The sequence below is a fragment of the Pogona vitticeps genome, chromosome 1 (assembly GCF_051106095.1).
Source record: "Pogona vitticeps strain Pit_001003342236 chromosome 1, PviZW2.1, whole genome shotgun sequence".
NCBI classification, from domain to species: domain Eukaryota; kingdom Metazoa; phylum Chordata; class Lepidosauria; order Squamata; family Agamidae; genus Pogona; species Pogona vitticeps.
In genome coordinates, this window is record NC_135783.1 from 302,554,941 (window position 1) to 302,568,905 (window position 13,965).

The following is a 13,965-nucleotide window of genomic DNA, read 5'->3' on the forward strand; positions in this document are numbered from 1 at the left end:
GCAGCCCCGAAATTAAAAGACGCCTTCTTCTTGGGAGGAAAGTGATGACAAACCTCGACAGCATCTTAAAAAGCAAAGTCCGAATAGTCAAAGCTATGGTTTTTCCTGTAGTGATGTATGGAAGTGAGAGCTGGACCATAAAGAAAGCTGACCGCTGAAGAATTGATGCTTTTGAATTGTGGTGCTGGAGGAGACTCTTGAGAATCCCCTGGACTGCAAGGAGAACAAACCTATCAATTCTAAAGGAAATCAAGCCTGAGTGCTGACTGGAAGGACAGATCCTGAAGCTGAGGCTCCAGTACTTTGGCCATCTCATGAGAAGAGAGGACTCCCTGGAAAAGACCCTGATGTTAGAAAAGTGTGAGGGCAAGAGGAGAAGGTGACGACAGAGGATGAGATGGTTGGACAGTGTCATCGAAGCGACCAACATGAGTTTGGCCCAGCTCCGGAAGGCAGACAGGACGGCCTGGCGTGCTCTGGTCCATGGGGTCACGAAGAGTTGGACACGACTAAACGACTAAACAATCAAACAAATACCCATCACAGCACATGTCTCTCATTTCAGATAATAGCATTACATCAAATATTTCATATTGTGCAGGCACATCAAAAGAAGCTGGAATAAAGTAAAATACTGTGTGATGTTGACATTCAACCCATCTCAAGCAGTGTAACTGGCTGAGTGATTCTGGGCACTAAAGGTCATCATATCTGGAATGCAATAGGTTGGTCTAGGCTGTGATAAGAAATAGGTTTGTTTCATGTGCACAGTTACAAAAATTATGATTAAGATCAAATATGTCATAACAGTGCTATCACATTTTAAAACCTGAAATACTCGTAATTTTAAGTCTGATACAGAGGCTTGCTCCTTTGCTAGATCTGCAATGTAAGCAAACAGTAATAAACCTCAGTATAACATGCATGTGATCAGCAAGAGCAAAAGCTTTGGGACTGTACCTGAAACATGAGATCTCTGAGCCCTTTTGTGTCTCCAGTTGCAGATAATGCCCTGGTGTCAAATCCTTTGTATTATGGATGTGCAACAAAGAAAGGCTGAATAAAACACTATGTGATGTTGAAATTCTACCTATCAGGCACATCCTATCTCCTTGCATTTCTCTCCCTCCCTCCCTCCCTCCCTCCCTCCCTGTCTATCTATCTATCTATCTATCTATCTATCTATCTATCTATCTATCTATCTATCTATCTATCTATCTATCTATCTATCTATCTATCTATCTATCTATCTATCTATCTATCTATCTATCTATCTATCTATCTATCTATCATTCCCCCTCTTCTGTGACATATTACTCTTTTTTCCACAGGCAAACAATGCCTCTCAGACTGACAGGAAAAAATGTGCAGAGTCAAATACTGATAAAATGTTGAAAGTGAGGCTGCTGATGTACTCATGAGCACATCATGAGAAGGTGGGATTATTTGAAAAAGAAAATAACGCTAGGTAAGGTGGAAGGCAGCAGGAAAAGAGGAAGACTGAATCCAAAATGGACAGACTCCCTAAAGGAAGCCACAGGCTTGAGTCTGCAAGAGCTAAACAGGGCTGGTGAGGACAGGACATTTTGGAGAACTCTTATTCACCATGCGTCAGAGACTACTTGACGGCACATAACAACAACACAGTAGTGAAAAGGTATCTTTACTTACAATAATCACCTGTAGTTACTAGTGCTGTTTGAAGTGGTGCTGAAGTGGTGCAGAGAGGAAAAAAAGGCGGGAAGGAATGGAGTCCCCTGCATGGTTACTGTTTGGAGGATGGTCAGAGAAAGAAGAGAGCCTATCAATGAAACAAAGGGAGCAAAAGCAAACAGGAAGAGGGGCTGAGGCTTGCCTCAATTGGCAGAGCCAGGAAAAGAACTTTACCAATCAAGTTAGTGCCAGAGAACAATTACATGAGGCTGTAAAGCCCCTTCCCACTGATACCCAGTTTTAGTTTATGCAAGATTGCGATTATCTCAGCACATATAAATTGTTGTGCCACATTCTTGAGATCTTTCCTTTCAAATAAATATGGGAAGCACAATTGTCATGGCAAAGATTTGCTTTTTTGTGCAAGTGTATCACACCACTCACTCCCCCCCCCCAGTCTTCTGATTGACTAAGGACTTGTCCACACAATCTTGATTAAAGTGGGTTAGAGTGGGCTCAATATGGTTGCTCAAGGTCAGGTAGAGATCCGGTATGCCTTTGTTGCAATGCTTGCATCCAAATGGTATATACACCTCAGGTGACCCTATCTGGTTCACCTCACTTACCAAAATAAGAAAAACAAAACAAAATTTCCCCCTTGCTTGATCCTCCCTCTTCCTACTTCCAAGAAGCAGATTTCAATTAAAAAAATTATGTGTGGTATAGTGCATCAGTACTGTCCTGATACTTTTTTAAAGTTTGCTTCCTTCCTCTGCCCCTCCACAGAGGAGCAGAGGAAGTGTTTTATTTCCTAATTTTGTGAAATGGCCAAGCTGTCTTCTTAAGTAACTTAATGATATTGGGAAATTGAAAATGGAGGGGAAATTTAAACCCACAAGCTCCACTTTGGTTTGAGCTCATTGAAAAAAACAGTAGGCCCTGATGAGGACCTAGAAAGGTGCAAGTAGAAATACTTTGGGTAGCAATTATGTCTAATCACTGGGGAAAAAAGTAAACCTCACCTCCCTGCAGCAGACCAAGCAGCAGAACAAATACCCATCTGATTCCACCATGAGAGTCCTGAAATATTTCTAGCTCATCACAACATTGTCTATTTTAGGTGTTTCCTTAAAAAAAAAAATCATGGCTGCACTATTAGTAATTCCTCTTGCAGAAATACAGGATGTCAGTACCTTTAATAGTTGTTTTGTCAAGAGGCAGAAAAGCTACATAATAAAATTATTTTTGTTTTACATATCTGCCTTTCTTCTGTTGCATATGAAAAGATTAACCAGAAATGTTGTAGCAAAACAGTTAAATATATATCAAGCACAAACTACAACTAAATCAATGTAACTAATTTTGACTTAGATTGGTGCAAAGACAAAATCTGCTGTATCAGAGGGACACCACTTGTCACGACCTTACTAGGTTATATTTTACCTTTTGGTTTCTAATTTCTGCAACAGCATCCAGCTGTGAGTGTAATCAGGAAGTTGTGTGGGGGAAAAATTAAATTTTCTCTGTCTGCAGGACACCTATGCAGTGTGTGCTGGGAAGTCAGCTACTGTATGTTTAAGTGCTCCCTCCTCCCATGGCAGTTCCTGCTAGCTATGTGGTAGTTGAGAATCTAGACTGAGGTGCACGGCAGATCAACACCGTAAGAGATGGCAATTGCCCAAGAAGTGAAGCTCATCCCCAGTCATACAATCGGAAACCCCCCCACCCCCATGTTGCTAAACGTCTTTCCATGTTTCACACAGGCTCTTTGAAATGGGATTCTTTCCCCTAACCCAACTATGATTATGGAGGAGATAGAAGAGGAGAATGGTCATTGTGAGACCAGGGACCCTTCTGTGAGTGGAAGCTCAACTTCCTTTCATATCATAATTCAGAAGAGAAATCAGATCCATCGCAATCTGCTGAAGAGCTCAGCTTCCAGATGGCACTGTTCCAGCTGGGGCATCCTCCCAGTCAAGTTTGGCCTAAAGCGCTTCTGTCCTCGGGATGCCTTTTGGCTCCAAGGACGCTGTAAGAAGCAGGCGGGCGTGCTGTTACAGCCCAGTTAGCTGCCTCAATAGAAACCAGAACCAGAGTAAACATTTTTTAGCTGCTGAAAGTTTGGAATGCATCGAAGCTCCTCAATGGCTTTCTGTCACTCTGCTTGCGCGTTTCCACTTGCCTCGCGCTGCTGTACTCTTGCCTTATTTCTGTGCCTCTGTGCTTGGGGTCCTGCCTTCCTGAAAAAACTTTACACTTGTTGCTGTATAAACTCCCTTTCTATGGCTCTGGCCCCTTGTGTTTATTTTGGCTTCCAAGAGAAGCTGGTGACATCTGAGCAGAGTTCAGGGCATCACCAGAAGCTGCATTTCTGGAGCTGTTTGTACTAAAATAACAATAGCAACTCCCACTCAGCATGCCACACTCCACCCTCTGAACCTTGCTCAGGGAGGGCAAAGGAAAAGGGGAAGCAGCTTCCTCTGACCTTTCACATCATGCCTCTGAAGTCGTGATATTCCCAGACTACCCTCTGATTACTGTAAGTATGCAGTCTTTGGAGGCCTTTTTACTGCTTTACAGTAGGAAAGAAAAACCACTATAGAACTAGATGCCACTGTATGCCCACTCTCACCCCAAGAACTGTGAACACTTTTCGGAGGTCATTAAATCTTAAAGATTATGGCTCAACTGATGATAGGGGAGATATATTAGACAAAGGTTTCTATTCTTTATCTTAGGGCATAATGGGGCTTTCCAGGCTGATTGCACACTGGTAAAAAAACCCAACTACATACAATCTAGAATAGTCCCTATAACCCCCATGGCTATGAGGTGGAACTCCATGGCAGCAGCTGAGAGGGCACAGATCTATTACTGTAACCCTGGGACCATGTCCTGATAGGTTCTAATTCTGTTGATTGTAAAGCAATGTGCAGGTTAGGGGAATCTGCCACCTAGAGACTAAAGAAGGTACTGAAGGTTTCAAATTCATTTACTCATATGAATAAATTTAAATGAATGATTATATTTTAAGAATGAAAGTACAACTTGGTGCACATCTCTAGGGTCCTCTTCATAGCCTTGCTGAATTTCATATGTCTTTGTCTTAGGGTCTTGGATTGGTGCCTCCGAAAGGTGGGACAGACAGATGTTTCGTTTGATTATTATAGCAGATAAAACAGAAAGCAGAATGTGAAAGTGCAGTTATTGCTCTGTATTTGTGGGAGATCTGGGCATTGTTTCCCCAGCTCGCATATTTAATGCTAGCTGGAAATGGCATTTCTCTCCAAATCAGGCCAGAATAAATGGGTGAATAACTTATCGTGACCTGGCCCCCTTAAGATTATACAACTCTTGGAGGTGAGACGGCTATGCAATGCAATTGTCATGGATACCTAATACCTAAGGCCAGTGATGTCACTGATAAGGAGCAGGTACATAATTTGGGAGTTCTCCCTGAGCCATCTTTATCACTCATGGTTCAGGTGAGTAAGTACAGTGGCTTGGAGTTTGCCCACTGGTTACAGCCATGTCTGGAAAGAGGCACCCTGGCTAGAGTAGTTCAGGCAACACTGGAATGTACTTTATATAGGACTGCCCTTGAGATGACATGGATGCTGCAGCCGCATGCAATATGCAGCAGCTAGACTGTTATCAGGAACACCATCCATTGCCCGTATGACACTGGTTCTGAAAGAATTGCACTGGCTGCCAAAATGCTTCCAGTCTAAGTTTAAAGTGTTGGTAATAACTTATAAAACGCTAGATGGGGGAGAAAACCTCTCCCTATATATATATATACATTGGCCTGATCATTAAGATCTGCTGGGTAGGGACTGCTCTGTGTCTTGCCATACAGAATGATCCGCTATACAGTGACATAGCAGAGGGCTTTCTTGGTTGCAGCACCTTATTTATGGAATGCCCTCCTCACAGAGGTTTGACTGCCACTGACACTAATCTCACTTCAGCACTAGGTTAAAACATTATTATTCACCAAGGCGTTTTGGGGTTTACGAATCGTGGCTTTAATAGGTTGTGGAAGCTTTTTGTTGGTGGTGGGTTTTTTTAAGTTTTAAAAAGATTGAATTTTAATACTGATTTATTTTTGTACTCTGAGATCCTAGGAAATAAGGCAGAATATAAAGTTCTAAAATAAAATTGTACTCTTCTTTAGTCTATGTACCTATTTATCAACCTTTATTTATTTATTTTTGTTTAAAGTCATAGGGGGATGTATGAATTAGTCCTGCTAACAAGGTTTTCCACAGACACACCTGTGTATATTGTACTGTAAGAGGTTTTACCCAACATGCACAATAAACAACATACTTTCTCCCTTTTATTAGGAAAAGTCCCTCACTCTTTTGTGGTTTGATGCCAGCCTATGTTGAGCCATGCCTGGTTCACAGTTAACATTCCTTGTACTGTAAGCTATAAATAATTTATTTGTATGTTCCAGGGTTATTAACTCCTAAGGCAGTATTTAGCATTCCACTTCAGAATAGTGGCTTCCTATTTTTCCTGTACTGCATGTGCTAGATTGCAGGGCACCCAAAGGCTGGTGGCTTATATAACTGGTGGAGGCCCATTGTCCTGAATTGAAAATTGTACAGTTTTTCCCATTGGAAGTTGCCAGTTTATTATCTATCCATGACACTCAGACGTGTGGCATTAAGTGCCCATGACCTTTCTTGTTCCACCAGGCAAAATGGCATTGGCAGAGGGCAATATGAAGCAGAGGAGTGTCTGATAGGGAAAGGTGTATCAGAGGGAAAAGCTTGCTCATGCTTCCTCTCCTCAAGTCCAAATAACCTCCTGCCAAAACTACTTTTCTTGAAGAAGAAGAAGAAGAAGAAGACGAAGACGAAGACGAAGACGAAGACGAAGAAGAAGAAGAAGAAGAAGAAGAAGAAGAAGAAGAAGAAGAAGAAGAAGAAGAAGAAGAAGAAGAAGAAGAAGAAGAAGAAGAAGAAGAAGAAGAAGAAGAAGAAGAAGAAGAAGAAGAAGAAGAAGGGGAGGAGAACCACTACCATTTGCTTAGACAATTTTGTCTGTGACATACTGATTGCGAATTATTTCAATGTTATATTTCCTCACAAAGGTCATCCATTTGTTTTGGTGTAGCAACTTGACCAGAGGACTGAAGATTACTTTTTAAAAATAATTAGCAATTCAAAGCAATTAGTTAACATTATAGTTCCAAGCTCCCTCCAAAGCAGCAGTAGTTTTTTTATATCCATGTAAGCCTATGTGACATGAAACTTGTTAGTCTTAAAGGTTTCACAAGTATCTTTCTTGTTGTTGTTTTTTCTGAAATAGGCTGACATGGCTACATCCTTGGAAATCTTTCTTCTGTCTCAGCAGCAGTATGGAGAGGGCAGGGGAACTCACATACCTCTTCCAGATGCTGGGGGCATGAGGAGCGTGAGCTTCTCCCCACCCCCATCTGATCTTCTCAATAATCTGAATTTGATGTGCTTTCCATTACATCCATGAAATAGTTTTGAGATTTTGAGTAAATTCTTTTAAAAAATTAGCCTCCTGAAATTCTCAACCTGCTGCATTATTCCTAGTATGAAGTTGTTTCTCTTACACCTGCCTGCCAGATAACTGTTAAAGATGAGGCATCTGTCAGGAAATAATGTGATTGGATACAAAAGCATTCAAATGCAAAACTGGACTTAAGAATGAAGCATTCATAGCCCTTTGTCTGGATGGACATATATTGCCTGCCTGCCTGCCTGCCTACTTGCCTGCCTGTCTTCCTTCCTTCCTGGGGATAAAACCCCCCAAATCTTTCCCGTGAAGTTTATCAATAATTTTAAAATATTGACAGGTTCATATGAAGAAATGAAACAGATTAAATTTTCAATCCGCATAAGCTTCATACCAGTTCTTACATTACAGAGAGGTGTAACTGCTCTCTTGTAAGACTGTAGGAATTAGAAAGTAAGCAAGAAGAGGAACATACAGAAATAACTATGCCCTTGTTAATATGGTCCTTTTCATGGGAATTTGCCTCCTTGTGTGTTTTATGTGTGCATTCACTAACTTTGCACAAAAGCCACAATGATAAAGTCAGTACAGGAGTAATTGTTCTTGGGGCAAAGTGTTGTGAGGAAATTGAGTGTGGCTTTCTTAAAAATTAAAATAAAAGTAAAGATAAACGTCTTCTGATTATGCTGTGGACAAAATGGTTCAGCCAGGAACCTACAGAGCAGACTGAGCTACAAGTCTCCTTCAGTAGGCCACCCCTTATTTGCAAGTTTACCTCAACTGTTATTGTGTTCTTGATACATTCACTCAAAGACTCTGGTAATGAGAAAGAATAAAATGTTTCCATTTCCATTTCCAGTTCTTTATTTACAAAAAGAATCATCATACTGCATAAAAATGTGAACTTGTTACATCACTGAGCTTAACTGGTTAACTAGCTCTATTACTATCTGCCTAGTTTCATACTGTAGCTGACAGAACACATCGTTCTGTCTTCAGACTCCACAGCTAACCCTGAAAAAACCCTGACTGGGAAAAGATGGGTAAAAAAACCAGACTGAGGTAGAGAGGGAACTATCGGCTGTTACTGAGCTGACTGACATTTACCCCAGTCCAGAAAAGTTCCTCCCAGCTAAAAACATCTTAGAAGGCATCATATGCAAGTTGCAATATTCCCACAATGACTGTTCACTCTGTTGAACGCACTGCTTTAGCAGGAGAAAGCCACAGTGAAATGACAATCAGTAAGTGATCCTGCCATAGTGGTTAACTCTAAAAGCTTCTATTTCTGCATGGTCCTGTCTCCCCCCTCCCCCCTCCCCTTCCTGCCTGATATGCATAAGCAAGCTTTCATATGTAAGGAAGCTAAATCCCCAAGCCATGAAGCTTGCTGTAACAGGACAGAGAGCATAACTGGCACTGTGAACGAGGAAGGTGTCAGGTTGCATTTGCAAGCATGGGCTTATTTCCCCGTCTCCCTTGCCATTGTCCTTCTTGTTACACTGTTTGGTTTTGTTTTTTGTGTTTTTTTTGGTGTTAATGTGTGGCAACATGTTCCAACTAAAGAAAATGAGAGTGAAACCGTGGCAGCTCCACCATGATTTGGAGACGGGGGTGTCCTTTAAGCCACAGTGCTCTTGGAATTGGCAAAGATTCAAAGAAATAGCTCTTTTTTTGGTGAAAAGCTAAGAATAGGGGTGCGGGCATATACAACGGATATAATGATGAACCGAAGGCCAAATAAAGACCTTATGATGCCTGTAACATAACCATAATGTGATATTCCTCACAATATATGATGAGTAATGTAAAGAAAGAGGATCACTGAGGAGTCACATCTTGCAACAGCAACTACAGAGGTTCTTCGGGAGCAGCAGTCATTTCTAGTCTCATTAATAATAACCTGACAACTACAGAGCTGAAAGGGACCCTGTGGATCACTGAGTCCAGATCCAGTCAAAGAGGCACAGTGGAGATTTGATCTCCCAACCTCTGGCTCTGCAGTCAGAGACCTAAACCACTGAACAATCCAGCTCTGCAGTCAGAGACCTAAACCACTGAACAATCCAGCAGTTCATTGACTGTGCCATTCTAGCCTGAGTGGCAAAAATCAATGTCTGAAATGATGGCTTTGTACATACTCTTCCATCTCCTTATATTGGGGTACTGTTTAGCTAGGGAATTGGATGAAATCTGTTAAATGCTCCGTATTGATAAGACCTTCAGCTGCTAAAGGTTTCACTTGGTCAGGATTAGAGATGGGCATGACTTGCTTTGTGTTGGTTCATCGCAAGTTGTTGTTGTGGCACCACAGGTGCCATGCATTTCCTTCCACCACCACCACCCTGGCTGGTTACCCCACTCACCAGCCAGCTCTTCAACATCCAGTCACAGCAGGAGCATGGACATCCCTTCTCTCTGCTTCCTACAGTATCTGCCCGCTTGGATGAGGAGCAGGGATTCTGGCAGTGCTGCCTTTGAATGGGCAGCTGCTGGAGGAGGCAGAGGAGGGACGTCTGTGTTCCTGCTGCGACTGGATAGTCATACAAGGAGCAGGAAATAAGCAGTGCAGGGGAAGGGAACACATGCCACCTGTGGTGCCGTGATGAGGACATGAGGCAACCTAGCATGACGTGAATCATGCCCATTTCTAGTCAGGATATGAGGCAAAAACAAACATTAAAAGACAAAACACTGTGGCACCTAAGTACAATCTATTACATTTTAATATGGGCTTTTGTGGATAAAATTCACTTCCTCAGACATAACAGTGAGGTAACAGCAAATTTTTATAAATGGTTTCAAAATACAGAGATCATGGTTGGTTAGTTAGAAAGCTGCAAATTGTGTGACTCAATGAGGCATTTCACAGTAGGATAATGATCTTTGTTTGATACTTAGATCTATTCCATTGATGTTTGTACTGTAAAAAAAAGTGTAAGAACCCCTGACATAGAATAACAACAGCAGAACCAACATGACCATTAATTATACTAACTCAATGGTGGTTAATCCACGAGGCTGCTGGGCTTCTCAAGCAGAAGAATGGCTGGATGGGAAAAGCTTATACGAAGCATCTGTAAAAGTAGATATACCTTTTAGCAGCGCTACTGGCTGCCGGACATGCCAATCCAGGATCTCTGTCCTGATTTGCGAGAGCTTTGAATTGGCGCCAGCAGGCTCAGAGAGGCCCCCAAAAGGGGTAAAGAATATAGATGAATATGAACGGATCGACGAATAAAGCCGAGGAAATATTCGTCAAGCCATATCCGTCCTGATTTAAAATTTTACAAATATGGATCGACAAATATATGACGAATTGGCTATATTTGTCAGAAAAACTGATCCATTTTTATATTCGTCCCATCTCTAGTTGGGAGACAAATTCTGCAAAACATGGCGCTTCCTAAGAAATTCCTGACTTGTGTTCTAGATAATTTTCTCCAAAAAAAGTGAAGGAGGAAACTAGATGATTTGCTATCCTGCACTTCATTCTAATCAATAGAGATGACTTAGTGGAAGAAGTGACAGTAATGTGTACCCTTGAAGAATGTTATCAGGAGTTCTTGATTTCAAAGGAAGCAAAAGCAGAGTGTAACTGCAGCTGTACATTGGCTTTTAGGAAAGCCAGTTTTAATGAACTCAGGACAATGGTAAGCAAGGTCCCATGACAGGAGATCCTAACAAGAAAAGGTGTCCAAGAGGGGTGGGAGTTTCTGAAAAAAAAGAAGATCTAAAGGTTTAATAACCAACAATAACCTACAATTCCAACCAGAAAAAGAGGTGGAGGACAGCAAAAAACAAACAAACAAACAAACAAACAAAAAGACCAATATGGCTTCACAGAAAGCTCAGAAAGGACGTTCAAAGAAAAAAGGAAGTGGAAGGAAGGCCAGGCCACAAAGGAAAAGTACAGATAAGTAACAAAGAATTGCATGGATGGTGTTAAGAAAGCAAAAACTGAGAATGAGCTGAGGTTAGCAAGAGATGCTAAAAGCAACAAAAAAGCATTCTGTAGGTACATGCACAGCAAAAGACAGAGAAAAGAAATAGTAGCTCAGCTACTCTGTTGAAATGGGAAAATGGTAACAGATGACAAAATAAAGCCTTAAATGCTCAATTCTTACTTTAGCTCAGTTTCCCCAGTCTATGGTCCTCCAGGCAAATGTGAAATACAAGTGGAGGGAACAGGATTGCAGCTTGAGACTGAGAAACAAATAGTCAAGGAATACCTTATTACTTAGAACAAGTTCAAATCTCCAGGGCCAGATGAACCAAGAGTATTGAAGGAAGTGGCTAAAGAACTCTCAGAACCACTATTTGTGCTGTAGATGTAATATATCTTGACTTCAACAAATCTTTTGACAAAGTGCCCAATGATATTCTGATTAGCAAGCTAAGTTTCAGCTGGATAGAACAAATCTCAGGTGGGTTCGCAGTTGGTTACAGAATCGTACTCAGAGAGTGCTTATCAATGGCTCCTGTTCCTTGCAGTTCCTGCTTGTAGGCCCAGATGGAGATTTTATAAAACGTGTTTGATGACACATGGTCTGTATTAATGTCCCTCATGGTTAAACAGCTTACACCGCTCATTCACAAAAAGAGGGGACTATGTCCCCTGGGGCCATGAAGACATATGAAAGAGTGAGTGTAACAGATCAAATAACAGAGAGAGGGGGGCACGGCCATATTCCAGGAAGGGTATGATAAAGAAATGCTCTCCAGCAAAGGGTTTTGAATAGAAGAGTCTCGGTTGACTCTGTCTCCCTCTTCTCCTCTCTGCTCTGTCCTTTGCCAAGTCAAGAAATCTGATTCATCTGCAGTAGCAACTGCTGGTAGGTCTCCAGACAAGATACGTCCCAGTGGTTGTGGGCTGGCAACACATTAGGTAGCAGCCTCAGCTTCACTCTCTCCCCCCCCACCCTGTACATACACTACCCTTCCTATCATAGGAAAATGACATTAAGTTCTGAAAGCAGGAAGGTTAACTTTCTAAACCCCCATTTTATATTTCAGTGCCTCCAGTTTCCCGTAAAATCTCCTTGCATTCCAAGAAATCTGAAGAAATATTTGAAAAATGACTTTTCCCCTCCAGGAAGTAGATACTTTATTGAACAAACATGTGTTTCAATCTGTCATATGCACAAAAACAGTGTGAATAGGCTGAAATTTGCTAGTTTGATAATGAAGTGGCTGTTGCATGGTACGGCAGACAATTTTCATTAATCACATCCTCTTATAAACAAACATGAGTGACAGATACAACAATGTACCCAGAACAAGGAAGGAAAAACCACCTTTAACTGCAAAAATAACTTAAAAATTTGGTTGTGTATCTGTAGGATTTCACAGCTGCTTTTGTTCTCAGAAAATAGAGATCTCACCAATCTTGTTTTACCCGAAAAGCAAGTTTCAAACAAGAAATGGTACTGGTTTCACATTGGGTTCTGCTGGGAATATTTACAGTACGTACATTTCTGATATAATCAAGAGACTAGTTTGTGTTTATGACGTGTGAATTACACAAAATCTGTGTATAGACCAACAAATAAATAGGACATTTATACAGTTGGTCATCTGTAAACATTAAAACTAAGCTGCACTGGGGGAAAAACCAAGAGTTATTAACATAGCTTAAGTCACTTTCCTGTAATAAGTCAAAGTGGTCAAAGGTGACTCAGTTTTCATTAGAATCCTGACAGAAGCAAGAATATGAGTAAATGGGAGGGAAGTACATCTGGCTGTTGTCTTCAGAATAAACATGGCTTTAAATATATATATATTTAATTCGAAGACTGAAAGATCTGAAGACACAAAACTCCAGTTCAACTAAAATTATCACTGTAGCTCACAACACACTTATTAGGAAGTAAGCCTAACTGAGTCCAATGGGACTTAGCTGTGAGAAGGCACTCATAGGATTGTGCTGCATGGCTGCAACCTGATGAGCACTTATCTGTGAGTAAGTCAGACTTCAGAATCAACTGCACTGGTCTGTGCTTTATGTCTCATAGAAACCAACGGCACTTATGTAACTAATTTTAGATGTCAGGCAGAGGCTAACATGGCAACGGTTTCCAAAACTGAGTTTTAGATGGACTTAATGTCAACATTTAGATCTAAATTTATGCATAGGGATATATTTTCATATTTATGTACATGATTTTTCTGGCAGTGGCAATTGTCAGGGAACAGAACACCCCCACCATTCCGCAGCCTTCAACAGCTATAAGTTATAATCCATAACATAGACCAGCAACTAGAAAGTCAGTGAATAAAACACAAATGTTAGCCACCAAAGCACCACAATACATCCTTTAAAACCTGTTCCTTGAAACTCTTCTGGCAACATTGCCACTCCCAAGATGAAGCCACCTCCACACATACTGAGCTTTTTTTTTTAAAAAAAAAAAGTCTGCTAAAGATGTAACATAAATATTTGTATTCTTATATATCAGTTCATATACTTTCATCTTGAGGCTTCTTAGAAGCACTTTTCAAACTGAGTTTGTACTGAGTGTGTGCTACAGTGAACCCTTGACTTACAGACGGCTTGACTTACAGACTTTTTGAGTTACAGACTTCTCTGGCCGCAAAATTTAGGTTTGACTTGCAGCCTGAGAATTGACTTACAGACCAGAAAAAAACCAAAATGGAACAAAAACGGCCTGTTACGGGATTAATCGGTTTTCAATGCACTGTAGGTCAATGGAGACATGACCTACAGACTTTTTGACTTGAGAACCGCCTTCGAATACGGATTAAGTTCTCAAGTCAAGCCCCCACTGTATATACAGTGCTATGCAATGACTT

At 41.1% G+C, this 13,965-nt stretch overlaps 1 long non-coding RNA gene across 1 annotated transcript; it reads left to right on the forward strand.

The window, feature by feature from the left end:
* Positions 1-1,349: 1,349 nt before the first annotated feature.
* On the forward strand, positions 1,350-13,547 carry LOC144586740 (uncharacterized). Its single transcript, XR_013541752.1, has 2 exons — positions 1,350-6,082; positions 6,976-13,547. It is a non-coding gene; the product is annotated as an uncharacterized LOC144586740 (long non-coding RNA).
* The last annotated feature ends 418 nt before the right edge of the window (positions 13,548-13,965 follow it).